The 19168-nt window shown below is 46.5% G+C and overlaps 1 long non-coding RNA gene across 3 annotated transcripts in view; it reads right to left on the bottom strand.

The window, feature by feature from the left end:
• LOC128142414 (uncharacterized) overlaps positions 1 to 19168 on the bottom strand; it is a 107809-nt gene that overhangs the window by 50274 nt on the left and 38367 nt on the right. For all 3 annotated transcript variants that reach the window (XR_008235390.1, XR_008235391.1, XR_008235389.1), the window contains exon 2: positions 15843 to 16209. This is a non-coding gene — a long non-coding RNA (uncharacterized LOC128142414). The remainder of the gene's footprint in view (positions 1 to 15842; positions 16210 to 19168) is intronic.

Here is a 19168-nt window from a genome sequence, read left to right as displayed (position 1 = left end):
ATGTCACAAGCAAGCATAGCAAGCATTTATATGGTTTTTTTCAGGGGAATTTTAGCATCAACTAAGCTAAAACTGAAGCCTGGATCTTCCTAGCAAGGCTCACATCTACATCCTCCAACACAGCAGGCACAGATGCTGTGCTCTGCGCTGTGCAGGGATGCAGCAAGGCAAGGGAACCCTGCAAACCACTGTGGAAAGCTCTGCAGCCTACAAAAAAAGACCAGGCGTATCCAGTAGGTCTGCCTATCTATGATCTTCCTCTTCAAGGCACTTTTATATCCTCCTGTGATTTTAAAACCCAGCACACACTGTTTCAGCTTTGATGCTATGCGTTCTCATTATCAGCCAACCAACACCAGAATATCCTTTCTTCTTGCAGTAAAACCCCTCTTTTCCCTAGGGGGTACAGCTGGTAGGACAGAACAGACCAGGCATTTAGCATTTAATCATAAGTGTAAGTATCGGCTTGAATCATCTAGGCTTGCATGGCTCCAGAACATTCCCACTGGCTGCAAACACCAGCCGAGTAACATCACCGTCAGACGGCAGTTGCAGGGGTATTTGGTTTAGCATCTGCAGGGGAGGAAATCATCAGCTTGCATCACTGCACAGAGTGACCAATTTGTGGTCAACCAAACTACTCCCAGGGGCTGAAAAACCAAGTGCAATGCAGTAACGTTGGAAATTTGGATTCGGAACATCAGGAGGTGTTGGGACACTCGGCCTCAGCAGGACCGACACGGGCAGAACCCATGCCAAAATCTGGATGCAAGGACCGCAGAAAAGCTGGGCCAGAAGGGACATCAAACAGCCACCCAGCCCTGAACCCTCTCTTGGCTTGTTTGTCTCCATGCCGCTCTCCAAGGCAACAACGGCGCAGCTCTGCCAAGAAGGAAGCAGGACTCGACTGCAGTTCCCAGCGACGAGCACCGTTCACCCCGCCATCCGGGAAGGGCTGCTGTGCTGCTAACAAAGCGGTTTCTAATGCTTCTTGGGCCAGCTCCAGCATCACTCATTTTCCTTCACCACCACCACCAGGAGCTGGAACCTATGCTTTGAGAAATGCCAGCTTACCCCGCTGCTACCAGGCACGACGGAGATGATGCTCTGGAAGACAACGTCCAGAGAAGCACTTCCCTGTATGCAATTTTCTTCTGGTCCTGTCCTCAGACCTGGAGAGACGTTGGGTGCTGCACTCCTCACACCACCTTCCTGGATGTCTCAAACCTGCTGTGTTCCCTTCCAGTCTCAACTCTACCAGGTGCTCAACCACCTCTCTTCTCCCTGCCCTCCTTCCTTCCTCCTGCATGCCATCTGTTGTCCAGGCAAAACTGTGTAGCCATACTTTGAAATTTTTGAGGAGACTTTTCAGCTTTTTCTATACTAACAACAGTTCCTTGTCCCAGCTTACGGTGTGGACATAGAGGTTGTGGCTACACAACTGACCACACGATGAGCCGCAGTACAGCCAGCACCAGGAGAGCAGAGATACCTGGCTCCAAAATTACTGCTGAAGGCAGCATCCTATCAAACCATGGCCTGACACCTGTGGGTTGTTTGGGTTTTTTTCCCCTAGGTTTAACATACGCAAATCTTCCAGCTATTCCTCCTAAGTACAGTTTCCCAAACAGAAGCTTCACCTTCCGAAGCCGCCTGCTTTCATATTAGAAATAGAAGGGCTAAGACTGGACGCTGTTATTTCAAACAAGGTTTTATACAACAACTGAGACTGAATTATTACCTTTGCCATTTTTCTGTGGGTTATTCAAGATCTGCCTTTCTTATAACACCATCTGACTGTGGATTCACAGCCAGCTTGTGATTCACTGCAGCTCCTGGATCCCTTTCTGCAGTGAACCTGTTACTGCTCATTTTGGGTACGTACATCCAATTTCCAAGGACACTGTTTTGCACTTGTCTTTATTGAATTTCTTTTTCTTGTCTTCAAACCACTCCTGCAGCTCAATAAGACAACTGTAAGAGAAGATGCTATCACCTAAAGTACCTGCAGCGTCTCTGGGTGCATTTTACCTTCTGTATCCTCTGCAGTCTACCATCTAATCTGCTACTGACCCTCAAAATGCCTTCCTGATCCAACAGTGAACAATTTCTTTTAGCGTCTTAAGTACCCACTTATGATGATTTCATCTTCAGCACATTTCCCGAGTTTGTTTATCGAGCTGTCGGGATTTCCTCAAGAACTACTCGACTGCTTTCAGCACTTTTTTTGGTAAAGTCACTAAAATACCAGACCTGGTATGAGTTTGCCTAGTAGTTCTACAAACCCTCCATCCTTCAGGAGAACTTGCTACACCAGGAGGTACCACAGTTAAGAGCTGGCAACTCAGATGTTACAAGTTCTGCAGTTGCTTGAAACTTTCTTTAAAGTCAGATCAAGCAGATCATCCATTCCACATTCAGGATCAGCATCACCGTTTTTCTTCAAGTCTCACCTACCCAGCTGTCTCTCTGTTGCTGTTTCCCTTGGCTGAGCTTGGACTTCAGGGCTTCGGGAGTTTACAAAGAAAAGCTCACACCCAAAGGGTTAAGACTTGTTTTTTCATGATCTTTAAATCATAAATATGATTTCCACTGAAAAGGGAACACTTAATTTAACAGACGCAGTGGCTCTGAAGGGTAATGCAGGGCTTTGAAGGAAATTAAAAAAAAAGGAAGCAAGAGGAGAAAGCAAAAAAACACTTCCAGAAAAGTTTTCCGAAGGAAATGAGTAACCACTTGTTATTAAATGATAAATCACAGTCCTCAGGAAGTGGCATTGTCTGTGGTCTATTTTTAATGAGAAAACACCCCTGTCACTGGCACGAGGGCTGAACATACTGATGGGATGCGTCTGGGGACAACGCGAGCGTTCACTGGGAGCCATCATCTCATTGCTGCCATTCCCATCACTTATCAGCAACCGAAACGGCACAAAAAGAATGTGGGTTAGAGAAAAAAAAAATGCACTCAGGACAACAAACAAGGGCTACTGTTTTCCATAGAGGGAGGACAGGGGGAAACACTAGAGACCAAGCAGAAGAACCAGATCCCGAGCGTGGTCCTAGGCTTTGCTTTTGTTTTCCACGTGTGAGGGATGCACGTGAAGGCACCGGGAAGCAAATCTGTGCTGACCCCCATGTCCCCATAGGGGTTTAAGTGACCTCCCACGTGCACTAGCATCCTCTGTGTCCCCAAGACGGGGACACATTGGGCACAGTAAACCCCTCGGCCTCCTTTCCCTGGGGTCTGCCACCAAGACGGGGCTTTCTGGAGAAGCACCTGATGCTGCAGCTCTGCTGATGATGAGCACTTCAAAGGTGTAATTAGCCTCATTTTGTGCTGATAAATGAGTCCCAGATTCCTGTGGCAAAGTGTCTTGCTGACTGCGAATAAGCACACAGTGTCAACAGAAGGGAAGCAAAAGTCAGCAGAGCTAGCTGGAGGCACAGCTACAGGCAGAGCCTCAAAACCAAACCAGAGGGACCACAATCTCTCAGAGACCCCACCATCATGCAGCAAGCCTCCTTGCACACCGGCGAGGGGACCATTTTTGGCACCTTGCACCAAGCCCAACCGGCTCTGAAGCCCCAACCAAGCATTGCTGAGCCTGAGCCACAGGGTTCAGCTGTAGACCCACGTCCTCCGCATGCTCAAGCCAACTCCAACGCAAAACCACACACCCACCCCCCCCAAACTTTCCAAACTGCACCAGGAACGAGCAGGAACCTCCGACCAACTTGCTGAAATACAATGCAATATGCCTAATTTTACTGTGAGGGTGACCAAGCGCTGGCACAGCTTGCCCAGGGAGGTTGTGGAGTCCCCATCCATGGACATATTCCAAAGCCAACCGGACGTGCTCCTGGGCAACCGGCTGTAGGTAGCCCTGCTTGGGCTGGGAGGTTGGACCAGATGACCTCCAGAGGTTGACCCTTCCAGCTTCAACCATCCTGTGATTCTGTAACTGCAAAGACATACTGCATTGCAATCCTGCACATTAAATTAGCTTTCACTGACCTGGTGCAAAAGAGACTGTAATTATTCAACTTCTCAACTATTTCTGACATTCTTTCCATAGATGAGGTTTAAGCCTTTTTTTTTCCCCCCTTCCTTTTAACAGGAACGCAACCCCACAGTTTGCAGGAGATTATATAACACACACACACACACACATCACTCTTCCAAAACAGTGTCTGAAAGCGCTTGTTTGACGATTTTTTTTTTCCTCTCACCCATAAACCACCACCCTGCTGGTCTCATTCATTGTGCGGCATTTTGCAACGAAGCGTAAAAACGGTATTAATCATAGCTCTGAAAAAACACAAACTTCTTCTCTGAGGTTTGAAGTAAGCATTTGGAAGGAAAACTTCCAGGAGCCAGAGGGACTGACAGGGCTGGAGACTAAAGTCCTTCTTTTCAAAGGCCAAGTGTATCCCAATATATCCCTTGGACAGTTGCCCCAAGCCAAAGTTATAATACTTTATTCTTCAGTTCAAGTAGCAAGAAGGAGATTTGGTACAAAATCAGGACAAATACCCAAAGTGAATGGGGACGTTTAGTGGGCAAACATGTCATAAATCTAACGGGAGGCTTGAGCTCTAACTACAGCTTTGGTGAGGATCAACGTCTGAAGCCTCAGCTGCCTCTCACCTCCAGGATACTGCAGGGATTAGGGCCAAAATGACCAGGTAAGGGCACCCATCCCTCACAGGCAGCACCCAAGCATCCCAGACCGAGCGCTGGCACGCACCCATGGCAGAGTGTTGCTTCAGCAACCAGCAAAAACACAGAGATCTGCAAAGGCTATGCCAAAAAATAAAAATAATTATCTTCTTTATGTTTTCTGGCCAAACACCATGGGAGAAAATTACCTTCTACATAAATCAAGCTCTTTGTCCACCTCCACAGATTTAGTGCTTCTCGTGGACACAAGGAGGGGCTTCTGTCAAAGACGGAGTTGGGAGAAAGCATGAGGCTCTTTTCTAAGTTAGATGCTTTAGCAGGGACTTGCCAAAGGCTTTGGAATCCCTCTGCTTCAGAGGTAAAACATTAATAATTTAAACCCCTCCTTTTAAATTAGGAAGGGCACTAAAAGAAACTATTGAAAGAGAAAAACCATCAAGCTCGCCACCACCTCCAACTCAAACACTGACATTTTCTCTCAAACCCCAAAAGTGGTTTCAATGAGCTAGCAAACAAGGAATTTATCTTTTTCTTACCCATCCTTCCCCCGCAATTGCTCCTCTGCCATTAATCTTCCAGGCAAAGCAGTCGACCACAGGGAGAGGGTACGCCGAGCACCCAGGTACAGAAAGCCCCAGGACGCTGCAACCAGGGGCAAGGGTGGTGCGAGCAGTTGCAAAGCATCTCACAGGGCACGCCAAATATTTTGGGTTTATTGTTAGAGGAGAGGAGAGGAGAGGAGAGGAGAAAATAGTTCAGTTGGAAGGGACCTACAACCATGATCTAGTCCAACTGCAAGCAATTTGTATTAGAAGAGCAAGGGGAGGGAGAAAGAAAATAATGATTTATCTTTTTTCTTCTTTTTAATCAATAAACCCAGACTCTTGTGAACGGTGAAGTTCCCTGTTTATTCAAAGCACGTGTGCCTCTGCCCGTCTCAGCTACTGATACCGTTTCTTATCAGCACGTTTCATTCTTTCCCATTCTTGCAAGAGCCCTGCAAAGTAAAAAAAAGGATATTATCTTCATATTTAAGAGGCAAAAAAGGCTGACAGGGATAGGTCTTCCTCGCTATCGAGGCTTTTGCAAGAGCGGGAACAATGTGACAGCCCAAGATTTAGAGCTGTCTACACAAGCCCCGCCAGGGACCGCAGCTCCTTCGTCAGCAGCCAGCCCAGGCACAAGCCACTGTCCTGGTATCGAGGTGGCCAGATAAAAGCACACACTCAGAGACACATCCCCCTCTTCCATACAGATGTACGTACTTCAGATGACCAGTCCAAATTTGCAAAGAAAGATGCATAGGGCCAGGGAACATCATCCATTTACTCCAGACCATGGCTCCTCTTGGGCAGCCAGCTCAACCAGCCAAACTGAAGAAGACCTTTGCATTGACTTGAATCCTCAAGGCAGCCGTGTAAACACTGGAAGAGCGCAACCTCATGTCTCTGCAAAGGATGCTTAAATACATCCTTTTCTTCAGGAAAAAAGAAAGAGGAGGAATAGCTATTCAAAACCTATGTGCCAGCCAATCTGGTGACCGAGTGCCATCCTCCAATAGCTTTTTTAGACAGTCATGAACTTTAAATTTATTTTGCCTCCTGCTCCCAGCAGCTCCTAAACAGTGCGAGCTAAATATTTATAGAAGAGTCACTGTTTGTTTAAGTTTCAATCCATACTCACTGAGGTCCAATTTGCCCAGATCCCGAAATGACAACTGATTACAGAAGAGCCTGAAAACACGGCAGAGGGGACCCTGATGCTTACCAGACCTTTCATCTGGACACTTTCTCCGGCGGTTGTTTTGCAGCACCTTTCCCAGCTCCTTTCAAAAGAAGAGGAACCCCAGCTCCCGCCAGCCAAGGTCCACCTTTCATCAGATGCTTTGGCACAGCTCTGCTCAATGCCACAGAGCCCCAGGTTTTGGGGAGCCCCTGGCATGCTCCAAAGCCCACTCCTCCCCAACTCGCAGCGAGGCGGCTAGATTGCTTCTGGAAATGCAACCGAAGCACTTGAGCTGCTTCACAGCATGTACCAAGGCAGGGTGCAAACAACTCCGAGTGTCCAAGTCCGTACAACCAACCCGCCGCAGGTGGGGCACAGCACGGCGTTGCTCCGGCTCAACAAGTCCTACCCTGACCGGTCCCTTCTGTCTCTCCTGGATTCAGCAACAGCTTTTCCAATTTACCGTAGTGCCCACTCCAATGGCACAACAAAGTCCTCCCATACCTTACAGAACAACTGAGGACACCCAAACTTTTTGGCTAACTGGACAACCTGTCAGAAGTTGAAAAGACACCTGTATGTGCCGACACGCTTCTGCTATAAGCTAGCCAAGTCCAACAAGTCACGCAGCAGAGGATGACAGCACCTTCTTGCACATGGTGTTACACGGTGTCACGGGTGGGCCAAGAAAAAAATTAGACTGTGCTTCAGACATGGTGATTCCAATTTATTCATCCCATAAAGTCACATGTGGGCCCAGTTAAACACTCCTGGAGTCTTTCATTTGGGGTGTAACTGGGGACTCACCACCATGAAGATACACACAAGAGGCAAGGCTATCAAGCAGGCATAGTGCTATGCCAACACATCCCAAAGGAGCATCTCACCCTGTAGATGTTCAGCATCCAGCTTTGCAAGCTGCCAGAGGAACATCAGAGGCAGGGAAACACCATCCAACCAAACACACTTCTCAGTATCTTTCAATCACCACCCAAGGCTGGTAATTCCCTTTGTTTTTATGGTTTCACACAAAAGTTCCAGTGTGAGGAACTGAACAGAAGGTGCTTATTCACCTCAGATAGGTGAGAGGTTGGGATGTCTTTGCCCAAGTCCAGCTACTTCAAACCCAGCACCTGATTTGAACGGCCTCTCGGATGAGTGCATGTTGCTGAAGAACTCAAAACCCTCACTGACAGCTATCGCTGTGCTCATCCCATCGAGATAAACTCTTTATCAGCACTGAAGCAAGGTAGGACGCAGCAGCATTGCTCTGTCTTGGGGTTCTCCGGCAGATAACAGGACCCGTTCTCCTCTGTACAGGGTGTTTCAAAGGCATTTCGCCCCAATAAAATGGAAAATGCGGGGTCGAGCAAGAGGATGACTTTTGTCATCAGGATCTCAAGGTCAGGTTTGCACGCTGCCGTCATCAGGAATCTCAATATCCAGCGTGAAGGCCCTTGCATGGATGAAGAACCCACCCGTGCAAATGGCTGTGCCAATGCCATGCGTGCACGCACTACCCGCGCGCCTCCTCACACACATTTTCTATCCTGGCATGCCTATGCACACACACAGGAAAGCACCTGATGAAGTTTTATGGATGTGCTCATATGTACATGCACATGAATATGCATGAGTACACAGGTCCACCACAAGCAAGCCATGCTTGCAGATGAGATTGAAGGGGAGACTGCAACATGGAAGCTGGAAATAATGACAAGCACTTTCATCAGTAAAACCCCAATTACCCAGCCTGCACACAGCCTCTAATCTCTATGGAGCAAGTAAAGCTACTTATTACAGAGATGCCTTTACTGTGATCTGACTTTTAGAGAAAGGAGAGGAGCTGCCCTGGCTTTCCCGTGTTTTATGTCTGCAGGTCTCGGAGGTGGGACCCGTTATTCGAAGCGCGCATCTCGTCACGCACATCAACACAGCTGTGTGTCCACTGGAGCCAGCCGTGACCGGGAGATTGAAGACACAAGCCTACGACCAAGGAGCCTTCGAAACCGCAGCTGGTCTCCTCCAGCATCATCCACACCGTTGAGCGCCATGGGGTTGGCTTTACTGATGCTTCATGGGAGACACACATAGATGCTTCATGGAAGAAAGCAAAATTTTACTGGGGCACAGAAGAGAGACACTTTTCTATTTTATTTCACCTGGTCCTACAAAGGAAAAATAAAGAAGAAAAAAAAAAGAAGAAATACAGCCCCCCCTCTTTCTCCTTTTACATAAATATTGGATCTGAGCGCTTTCTGCTCTTAAGAAGTTAAAAATAGGAAATAATATCAAGTCTACATGCTGCATCTTTTATCAAAGCCTTTTATGAACATCAAAACCAGCTCCTCTGCGCTCTTTTATACTTTCCTGCTGTCACTCACAATTCATAAAAGGGGACTACAGTGATACAAAGGGTGAAGCACTTCCCAGCACTGTCACAGGGACAAAAAACAGCTTTTCCTCAAAGCTCTGAAATCTAAGAGCAATTTTATGATATAATGTCACTTTTAGCACAAGAGATGAATAATAGATATTGAAAATATAATAATACTTTCACAAGTAAACAATGCTTTGCAGTGTCAAAGCTTTTCAGCAGCACTGTCAAGCCTTTGCAGAAGGATCAACAGTGCAATCACCGTAACACCACCGGGAAGCAAACACTGCGAGAATAAACACGTGTTTAACCAAAAGGCAGGGTCTCTCTGGCCAAACTCCATCTATGTTCTCTAGAGACACAAATCCAGATCCCCTCTATAAAAAAAGGGAGGTATGGAGATTAACAAGGTGAACCAGAAACTCTTTTACACATAAACTTGACTTTGACCCTGCCATCTCTCAGAGACCTGCGATAAATCCAAACTTCCTCCCCATCTGTACAATGTGCGGGCTTACACTCACCTATATTCAAGAGATATGAGCATTAATTAACTCCAACATCAAAAAAACCCCCACATTTGAAAGACGGTAGCTGCTAGAATATTCATGACTCTTACCCAGCCTGTTTATATGGAGCAAATCCCCCATGCAAACCATGGCTAACCCGAGAGCACTGTTTAGCTGTTCAGCATCTTTTCCACAGGAGGCAAATTCCATAACTTGTGGTCACTATTATTTTTTTCCTGCCTTGCACAGTAAGAGTTAGGAATTCGAAGGGAGGAAGTGATAAAGCCATGATAAAAAAAATTCCAGTGAACTTTCAGCATTATCCTAACCAAAAAAGAATTTCCTCCTTAGTCATCCACAGGCAGGACAAGCCAGCTCCTCCGTGAATTACAGAAGAGCAGTGAAAAAATGCTTATCTGGAGATTACTTCTCTTCCTAATACCTCAGTATTTAATTTTTAAGAAGGGCAAAGGTCAAATGAAAACCACCTGATGCTGATATAAATGCAGCCCTGGATAAAACTGCACAGGGACCCCAGCAGAAAGAGCTGCTTCTTGCAAAAAGCTTAATAAAAACCAAGCGATGATGCCAGCGGGGAGGGTGATGGCACTTCAGCATCCATTTGCCACAAGGATGCTGCCAGCTGGCGGGAGGGCACATCCACGCTGTGGAGGTGGCCGAGCCAAAAGGCGACAAAAGCCCCCGTAGCCCGCAGGGAGCCAGGGCAGCATGGGGGTCCCAGCATCGCTCAGCACCCTCGTGAATGCCCCCAGCGCTCCCCTTTGGCCAGGCAAACTGGAGTGTTGAACCCGGGCTAGAGCCGGACCTCCCAGCTGGACGGTGGGCAGAGGTCCACCTTCCAGAAGTACCAGGGCTGGGATGCATCTGTGCCTCTTCCCCAAACTTGTCTACGATAACCTATATAAAAATATATACGTCTTTTATTGCACAGCAGCAGAGCACATGCTCAGGTCCCCTTTTTGCTGCTGGAGCCTCAGGTTTCTAATTTGACCTCCTGGCTTTGACACTGCAAAGGTAAAAAGGAGGCGGCGCAACGATGGTTTCCTGCAAAAGCAGAGCTGGCAAAACCACAGGATCCCCAAAACATTGCCAGGGAAAAAACAGGATGGGTGTGAGATTTGCTTCCAGCTCGAGAAACACCCTCGGAATAAAAAACTGCCCACAACAGTATTTTGTATATCTGAACTGGGCTCTATGCCGCAGGACCAGAAGACTGGGCAGATGCCCTCCCTTGGTGGCAGGCTGGCCCTGTGGCAGCCGTTCCTGCCTGGCAGTTTTTCTGCTGGCTGAAATCAGCAACCAGACCAGCTTGGAGATGATTAAAACTTAATTACGAACTCTTCAGATCATGTCCCGTTCACGGCTTTGGGATGGCGCAAATCCTGCCACCTTCACCAACGGCCCCTCCAAGGGCCTCTCGCAGACTTGGGATGCCAGCCAGCTTTGGAGGCTTTACATTTTCGTGGCATGAGACAAAATTCACCACGAGTTCCTCAATATTAATCCACATAATGCTGCTCAGCAGATGGGAGCCCAAGAAAACAGCCTGTCAACACCTTCAGCTCTGCAGAGCCTCTCAAAGCAATGCAAAGGATTCGGGAGCCAAGCAGATACTCTTGCTTTGCTGGCTTTAGCAATGATACGTCTTGTGATAGTTCACTGCTTCTTTGCAACCTGAAGCAACACAGTAAGTCAGCAGACAGTTAAGTATTTACTGCGCATAGTAAGTCAGCACCTCCAGATGCAGGCGCTCATGGAAACAGCAAAGATCACACTTTAAGATCTTTATTCTGAAAGTAAGTGCTGAGCAACATCTTGAAGCAATAAATAGAGGACCATTCAACACATACTAGCAAGATTATTCCAGACCTTTAAAAATATATAAGTATCTATTTACTTATAGAAATAGAAATATATAGAAATATGGTCTTGTGTATCCCCAGTTAGATGCCCTGCAACGAGGGCACAAAGTTCGGGCACAAATGGCACGTGCTGAGATGCTGTTAGCGAGCGCCCCAAGAGAGGGACAGTCCCTAAGGAGCAAAAATGCATGCTGCAAAAGGGGTTGAAGGTTTTAGCATAACCTAAGAACTGAGATCCACAATTAATTTGCTTTGCTCGGGTTGGCTCTCGCCACTGCCTGGCGACCAAAAGCCAGCATCCTCCAAACCATGGTCCTGGGTCAACAGCAGCAGGATGAGCACAGGTCTATCAGCATCCCTCGCCCTGGGCACGCTCCTCCAAACCCCCGCAGGCAGGATAGGGAAAGAAAGATCGAAGCAAAATTTCAGCATCAGTGGCTTCAGCATTTTCCCCAAGCAGAGGAAGAAGCAAATCCAAAGATTCAGCTGTAAATATTTTAAAAGTGGCAAATGGACTTTTGGCAGCCAAGATACGAATCTTTAAAAGCACTTACTTGCATTTGCTGCCCCCAGCCCTTGCAAATCCAGCCTGCTGAAGTGGTAAGGTAGGTTGCCCACAAACCGAAAGCTGAAACTAGTTTCAGCCCCAATTCCAGAGAATTGGGAGTAATTTTAGAAGCAGGAAACCATCAAGCAAGAGACAGCCTCTGTAGATTAAATCCTCTTCCTTTGCCAGGCTTCAATACATTCGACTCACAAAACCATAAAGAAAGTAAAGACTCCCTAAAAAAAGCTTCATTGTCAAATTTATTTTATAGCTTTGAGGTTATTTTTTTTTCCCTTAAACCAATAAATACTTGCAATTCCTTTATTTGCTTCCAGCTGGGGAGAGATTTGAAAACTTCTGCAAACCTGCAATTTCAGTGCTTGTCTGTGCTGGGCACTAAAAAATTCCTCCCGGGTGAGAGTGAGAGGGGTTAGTCATGACAAGAACATCCCTGCAATGTGCCAGGGCTGCTTTTCACTGTCATCCAACCATCGTTAATACTGACTTAGCCCATCCATGATTTTTATAACCAGTTGTGTGCTTTTGAAACACACATCCAAATGCATTACCCTCGCAAGCAGCCAAACTGAAGCTTTTTGGTTTTTTGTTTTGTTTTGTTTTTTTAATTAATAACATGCATCTCTTCATAGACCTACCCCCTAAAGGACATTTTGACCCAGCGCTCTGCACCCTGACTGAAAAGCCTGAAAGGCTTTGCTGTTTTACCAGCAAACATTTTAAATGCTGATAGAGTTCATCTTTTAACTGGGTTAACTTTTAACCCAGGGATGCACCTGGCAGCCCCCCAGCCCAGATGCTTGTGCTGGCCGAGGGGAAAGCCCTTAAATTACACTCCCTTTGAAGCTGCCCCGCGTCTGTGCAGGATGAGACTCTGGCTCTGAACAAAACCCGAGATGACTTTTCTTCCCTGTAAAAGACAGCTGTAAATTTGCAACCGAAACATAGTTCTTCACCAAGCTCTAATTCTTGGGCCACCCCCAGGTACCGGCAGGCTCTCAGGTGCCTGCAAGGCTTTATGTGACTCCCTTTGCAAAGGGCAATGCAGAACGCAAGATTTGGGGTACACCTACCATGGCTCTTCTCCTTGCTCGGTGTCAGCGCAGACCCATGCAACACAGAGAGCAAGCACCATTGGGGCTGCTCTAGGTTACCCAGGTAATGGGCAGGTTTTGTTCGGTCTCCACACAGGCATCTCCAGAAGCACCGAAGCGACTGCGTGACCGGAGCAGAGCAAATGACACTCCATTTTCTGGGGTGACCTTGAGCACTACTTGTACTCCAGAACTGTAGCCAACGCCTCTTCTCATACTCATGATCCATGAAGAAATCTGTGTACAAGCGGTGATTACACCTCTTCTGGCTCTCTAAACAAGAGGAAACCCAGGGAACACCCTTGCATCAAATTATAGAGATGCTCTTCCTAAAAGGTTGAGCAACAAGGGCTAGGAGGAGACCAATAAACACATTTTGCACCTATGCTCCAAGTCTTCTAGAGGCGTTCAGGGTTCTAATTAGGTTTTTCTTTGACTGCAAGGAGGAAAGCCCAAACTCCTAGTTACATTCAGAAGATAAAGCTCATTCCACTGCAATGCACTGCTGACAAAGGACATTTTCACATCTTACAGGAACAAACCGAGATCTGGTTTGCAATGACTTTATCAAACAGCTGGCTGCAAAAAAAAAAGGACTTTAGCTATCAATGGTGTTTGCTTTAATTGTAGACAAAAAGCTCACGCGGCCAGTGATCCTTCTTTCTTAGGTGCCTTGGAAGTTGTTAGGAGCTGGTTAATAAAACACCAGGAATTTCAGTGATGGGAAAGCTGTGTTCTGTATTCCTGAGAGAGAAAAATGGGCTGAACAACTTTCCTGATCAACCCAAACAGTGGGGCTTGCCCACCTGTGAAAGTTAATTCAGGTTAAGGAAGGAAAACTCTTATCTCCGAATGAAAGGCTGAGACCCCAGCCAAAGACACAGCCGAACCCTGGATTTTTAGTCGTTTCTTAATTTGGTGCACAGGATCAGAAGGCTCTGAGCAAAGCCCTCGCCGGGGGTGCTCTACGGTGGTACCCGCCGGTCTGCTCACCCAGGGCCAGATCCTGCACAGACTGGCAGCATGCTTCCCTCTGGCTCCACCAGCAGAAGGCCCAGCAGGGCTGGGAAGACAGCGAGATCCCGGGATGCCCAAGCTATATAGGAAAGCCCAGCCAGGGGCATCTCAGTGGATGACTCCAGCTCTGCTGCCCAACACACAGCGACGTACCAAACCTGAGTTGGAAACCAGCAAACGAGAGTGGAGTTTGGCTTGGTGAGCCCAGGTGAATCTCAGCAACGTTTATTTGGGTTTAGTAAATTGTTTCTGTGTGCTCAAGGACAAAAAGCACGGGGAGAAGAGAAAACTTAAATACCACTATACATAACATTATCACCTTTCACATGCGGACCCAAGCAAACAAATAAAATTATTTGCTGACTTCACCAGAGGTACAGATGGAGTCACTGGAGGAGTCAGCTGCAGAATACTGATTTCCTAACTGCCCTTCTTCTCCCTCCTGGCTATCAGAGAAGGCCTTCAGATGTACAGAAGAGGCATCACGCAGAAGAAATACAATCATTTTTCAGTGCCTTTTCTACGTCATTTGAGCCAGATACAACATGCCAAGTGAGCAAAGCAGGAGCACAGTTCAGCAGCGGGAAGTGAAAGGCTGAACATCCCTGTCCCAGGGGACGCTTCTGCAGCAGTGCACACAGCCCACGCAAGCAATGCCGGGGGTCTCCATCCTCCCCGAGAGGTGGGATCTTGCAGATGCTGCTGGGCTGAGCCTCCAGGCAGTCCTCCTGGAGAAGGTCCTCTCTTGGCACATGACTATGTTGCATGGGGGTTGACCACTGACCATCCCCACCAACCTGGCACACTGCTGCTTTTCACCTACCGGGTCCAAATCCCCTTGGTTAATTCTAGCCTCTCTTACAGGCACAGCAAGCACTTGACTTTCCTGCTAATTAAAGAACCTTTTTATCCTCAATCTCTGTCTACCATCTCCATTTGGCCTACAGGTCGCAGTCAAATTCAAGAGCGAGGCAACCGATTTTGTTTCCCCCCCGCACACGCTCTACCCCCCCATTTCCTTCCTTTAATCTGATGCGAAATCGCGCTTACAAAGCAAGAAGATGAAACTTTTAATGCCTCACAAATGCTGATGGGAATGCAGAATAAATGTATAGCAAAGCATTTTCAGCCCTTTCCCTTCAGCACCTCCTCTTTGTATCGTAAAAATAAATAAGCTAAATTCAAAGAGCTAACTTTTCTCTGCCCTGTAGAAGGAGCGATCTGTTCGCCAGCACACATGAGCAGATTCAACCCAAACCAGCTCAACTGCCAAAAAGGATGATTTTCGCAGCAAGTTGATACCCACAGAGACTAACACAATGATCCGGTTCTGGTATTACAGAAAATGGAAAAAAAGCTTGCCACCTTCACAAAAACATCTAATTCATTGTAAATGACTATAAAAATGCAAATTTGGTTGTTATCACTACAGCTATTGAGTTATCCGTGTCTATATTGAATGGGAACAGTTTTAATTTTAAAATGTAAAGCCATCTCCTTTTTTACAGGATAAGTCATCCTCAAAATGACATTCTTCAGCAGAAATACTGTTAAATTAAGAAGAGAAAAAATGGATTAAACACTCGTGTTATGTCCTTTGAAACCAGACAATGAAGCCCGATAAGCTGATCCACAGGCAGCTGGTGCCAGCTGTGGGTTACAAACACAGCAGGCAGCTGCCCAAGAGTCCGGGGCTGTCCAGGAGGAGGAATAAGGAGCAGCAGGTACGAGCACCTCCATCCCCCTCCTCAGATGCGAGGCTCAGGTTGGGAATCAAAACCTTCAGGAGAAGCTGAGCCCACCGCTCCACACAAACCAGCATCTCAAATTGGGTCTGTGTCCTAACGAGGAAAAGCCACCTTCAGAGCACGGCACCAAGGAGTTCAGAAGATCTTACCTCTAGCAGAAGCTAGTAAGGAAAAAAAATGGTTGAACTCCTAAAGATCACGAAAGCAAATTGGCTAGTGAATGAGAAAACCATCTACATACCTGCTGGACATGAGCGCCGCTGCACTGGAAAAGCTCTGGGAGAAGAAAAAATATCCTTCTGCTGTGTAAAGCAACGGCTCCATCTTGAGAAAATGCAAGGGGAGGTATTCCAGTAAGTGACCAGTTTGCTATAATCCTCAGGACAGACAGGCTTCCTTCCCAAATGACACAAGGTGACTCAGAAAAAAACAGGGTAAAAGATGGTAAGAACTTCCAGATGCTTTTATCCGCAGCCAACGTTCTCCAGAGGGTTTTCGGGGTCCATACATCCCATGATCCTAAAAATCCTTGGGAGCTACTGAAAGGACCATGCTGCCGGGCTCCTCCAAACGTTACTCCGGACCAGTAGGAAGCGTGGGGCTGGGACCTTCAGAGAGAAGAAAGGGACAGGCCATTACACTACAGCTCTTGCTACGTTGGATGAGGCTTATTCCCATGCAAACTCATGTCTTTTGATTTATTTTTGCACAGTATGAAGTTTTTAGGGGTGTTTTTTCCTTTTTTCTTTTTTTTTTTTTTTTTCAATTTGCGTGGTTTATTTAAATGAATGTCACACTGAGCATAGGCACACCATGGGGCCACCACCTTCAGATGCCTCACAGGTGCCAGGTGATGTGAAAGGAGGAGGACAACAAGCCAGTGATTGAAATAAAGTTCTCATCTAACCAACAGATCCTTCCAAAACCCTCTTTCTTTTTTTTTTTTGTCAGAGGAAAGGAGACAGTTTTCCTCCCCTCTCCCTTTTTCTCACCCATTCTAAACCTAATGAGGTGTTTTCTCCACCAGGGAAGAGAAGGATGGAAAGGGTTGTAAGGCGGCAGGTCAGCAGGACCACCTGCCTTCCTGATTTCAGAGGAGAACGTCCATCCACCATCAGGAGTCCATGCCAAGGTCTAGCCCAATCCAATCCATCAGCAGGTTCCTACCCCCGACATCTCAGAAACATACAACTCCTGAGTCCAACAACCCTCTTTGACCTCCTATCAGGCAGAGCCATGCTTCCCACCTCTATATTCAAAGAAAATAAACACATCCCAGCAAAGTGGCTCAAAATACTCAGGGAATTAGTCATAAAGATTCTAGTATTTGATGTGTATAAAACCATCATAATCTGGGAGGGGTTTGGTTGGTTTGTTTGTTTGGGGTTTTTTTGTTTTCTGATTTTACTAATTGTGCTGGGAATAGAGTTGCTGGGATTTTTGTTTGTTATTTTAAGATATGAAAACTGTTGCACAAACACAGGCAATTGCCAGGCCTGGAAATAATGCCTAGCAAGCACTGAAAGGAAACTCAAATAGCTCTTCGCCCAACACTGCTTTCTAGTTCATCTGTAATAAAAACAGCAGAGAGCAGCTGAGAGCCAAAAGGGGATTTTTTTTCGCTTTGTTTTAGCTGCAGCAGCACAGGAAGGTGATATCATTGTATAATGTAACCAAGCAAAGGAGTAATGAAAGTGCAAGCAAATAGATCAAATAGCACAGGGTTAAATAAAAGGTGTGATAATCATTTGTTTCACTAATTGTGTCAATAAAGTCCTATCTATCCTCAAACAACAGAAACGTCATCAGATATTAAAAAAAAAATTAAGTGAATAATTAGATGTACAAAACCCCATCATTTTTTGCCCAGATGCTCTCTTTAAAGGGCTGATTAGGAGAATCACGTGTTTATTTTAAATAAAATTCCACTGACTTTGATCATGTTTAAATCACCTCGAGTACAAAACCTGCTTTGAATCAAAACTTCTTCCTCCCTAGGGAAAACAACAAAAATTGCCTTCTCTGCAGTAAAGATGCAGCCTTACTACAACCTAATATAAGCTGGATCGCAATGCCACCAATGGGAATGGACGACACCGTAACCCATGAAAATACTGTGTCTTTGCAATGTTTTGGGGTTGTGAACTACAAAACCCAGGGCAAGTCAGTACAAGGCAACTGGAATTCTGTAGATAGGCTGGCAAACGGAGTTGCAGTTGAAGTCTGTTAATTTATGGAAAAAGAACTCTGAATTGCCTTGCCCTTGCTTTTAGTTTTTTTCCAGTGATGGGGAGAGTTAGGAAATGAAATATTCCCTAACCTCCCCCCCATTAAATGAACCGAAGCCGGAGAAGGTCTGACCCAAACCCCCGAGCTGATGAAAACATTTTGGAAAAGGACTCGAATCCCCCAAAATAACTCATATCCCACAAATTACACAGCAAACCTCAGCCACTCAAAACGCCTGTAAAACCTGTTTCTCTACTGCAAGAACACCTGCCTAAAATCCTCAAGCTAACCGTTTTCTCTATAAACCAATTACCTGTGAAATATGAGCATGCAAACAGAGATAAATCTCTGCCACCAGAGAAATGAGACTTGCCCCATAGACCCAGCCCCTTGTCGTGCTGTGCCTGGAGCACCAGCAGGGCTTTTTGTCCCAGCTCTACCACGGATGTGTCAACATGTACTTTGCTCACTTCTCCTGGGAGACGAGCCCAGCAGTCCTCACTGTGCAATGAGCAAAAACATAATTTTGTTTTCTTCCTTTTATTTCTCCCCCCACCTCACACACACCACACCACTCCCATCACTCCCATCATCTGCCTTCAAGCCCAGCAGGATGGCAGTAGGGCCCAAGGGCTATGGGAGAGCTCAGTAACCACTGTCTTGCACACATTATGTTTTTACATAAACATATGGGCTTTTCTAGTCAGGTTATAAGGGCTGGGACAACTGATAAATGATTACTGCTAAATGACAACTGACAGATGATTAATGTTCATTTTAAGCATCTTCCTTCATGGTATGGAGGATCCTCAGCACCTTCCACTTCTGGATGTAAGGAGAAGATACTATTTCAGGGCTTCCCAGTTTGGGGTGCAGATGAAGTTCAAACTCTTGTGCACAGGAGAGATGCCTGAAAAGTCAACTTTCCAGTTCCTTGGGCTCTACCCTTAAAATGCACCAGGTCATTAAGGCTAAGCACTCTGCCTGCTGTGAACATCATACCTCCAGCTCCAGCTCACTGCACTCCAGGCTCTCAGCAGCCTTCTGCTTCCCCCTCAAATCAGAGGGTCTTCCTTGCAGACTGCCTATGAGTACTGCCTGACACCAACAGTTTAGGTTTTGCCCTAAAGAACTCACTGAAGGTCATGCAGTAGGTTGGCAACAAAGCCCTGAAGAACATCCAGATTTTGCAAGTCATGGGCCAGCACTTGAAAAACACAAGTATCCTCCCCATCCCTTGAAAAACACATTCATCCTCCCCATCCGTTAATGAGGAATAACTCCGTTACTTGTACACAACAAGGGTTCAATCACCCACATGAAGAAAAAACTACGCGC

The sequence above is a fragment of the Harpia harpyja genome, chromosome 5 (assembly GCF_026419915.1).
Source record: "Harpia harpyja isolate bHarHar1 chromosome 5, bHarHar1 primary haplotype, whole genome shotgun sequence".
Taxonomy (NCBI): domain Eukaryota; kingdom Metazoa; phylum Chordata; class Aves; order Accipitriformes; family Accipitridae; genus Harpia; species Harpia harpyja.
This window is presented reverse-complemented; position numbering and strand designations above follow the sequence as displayed.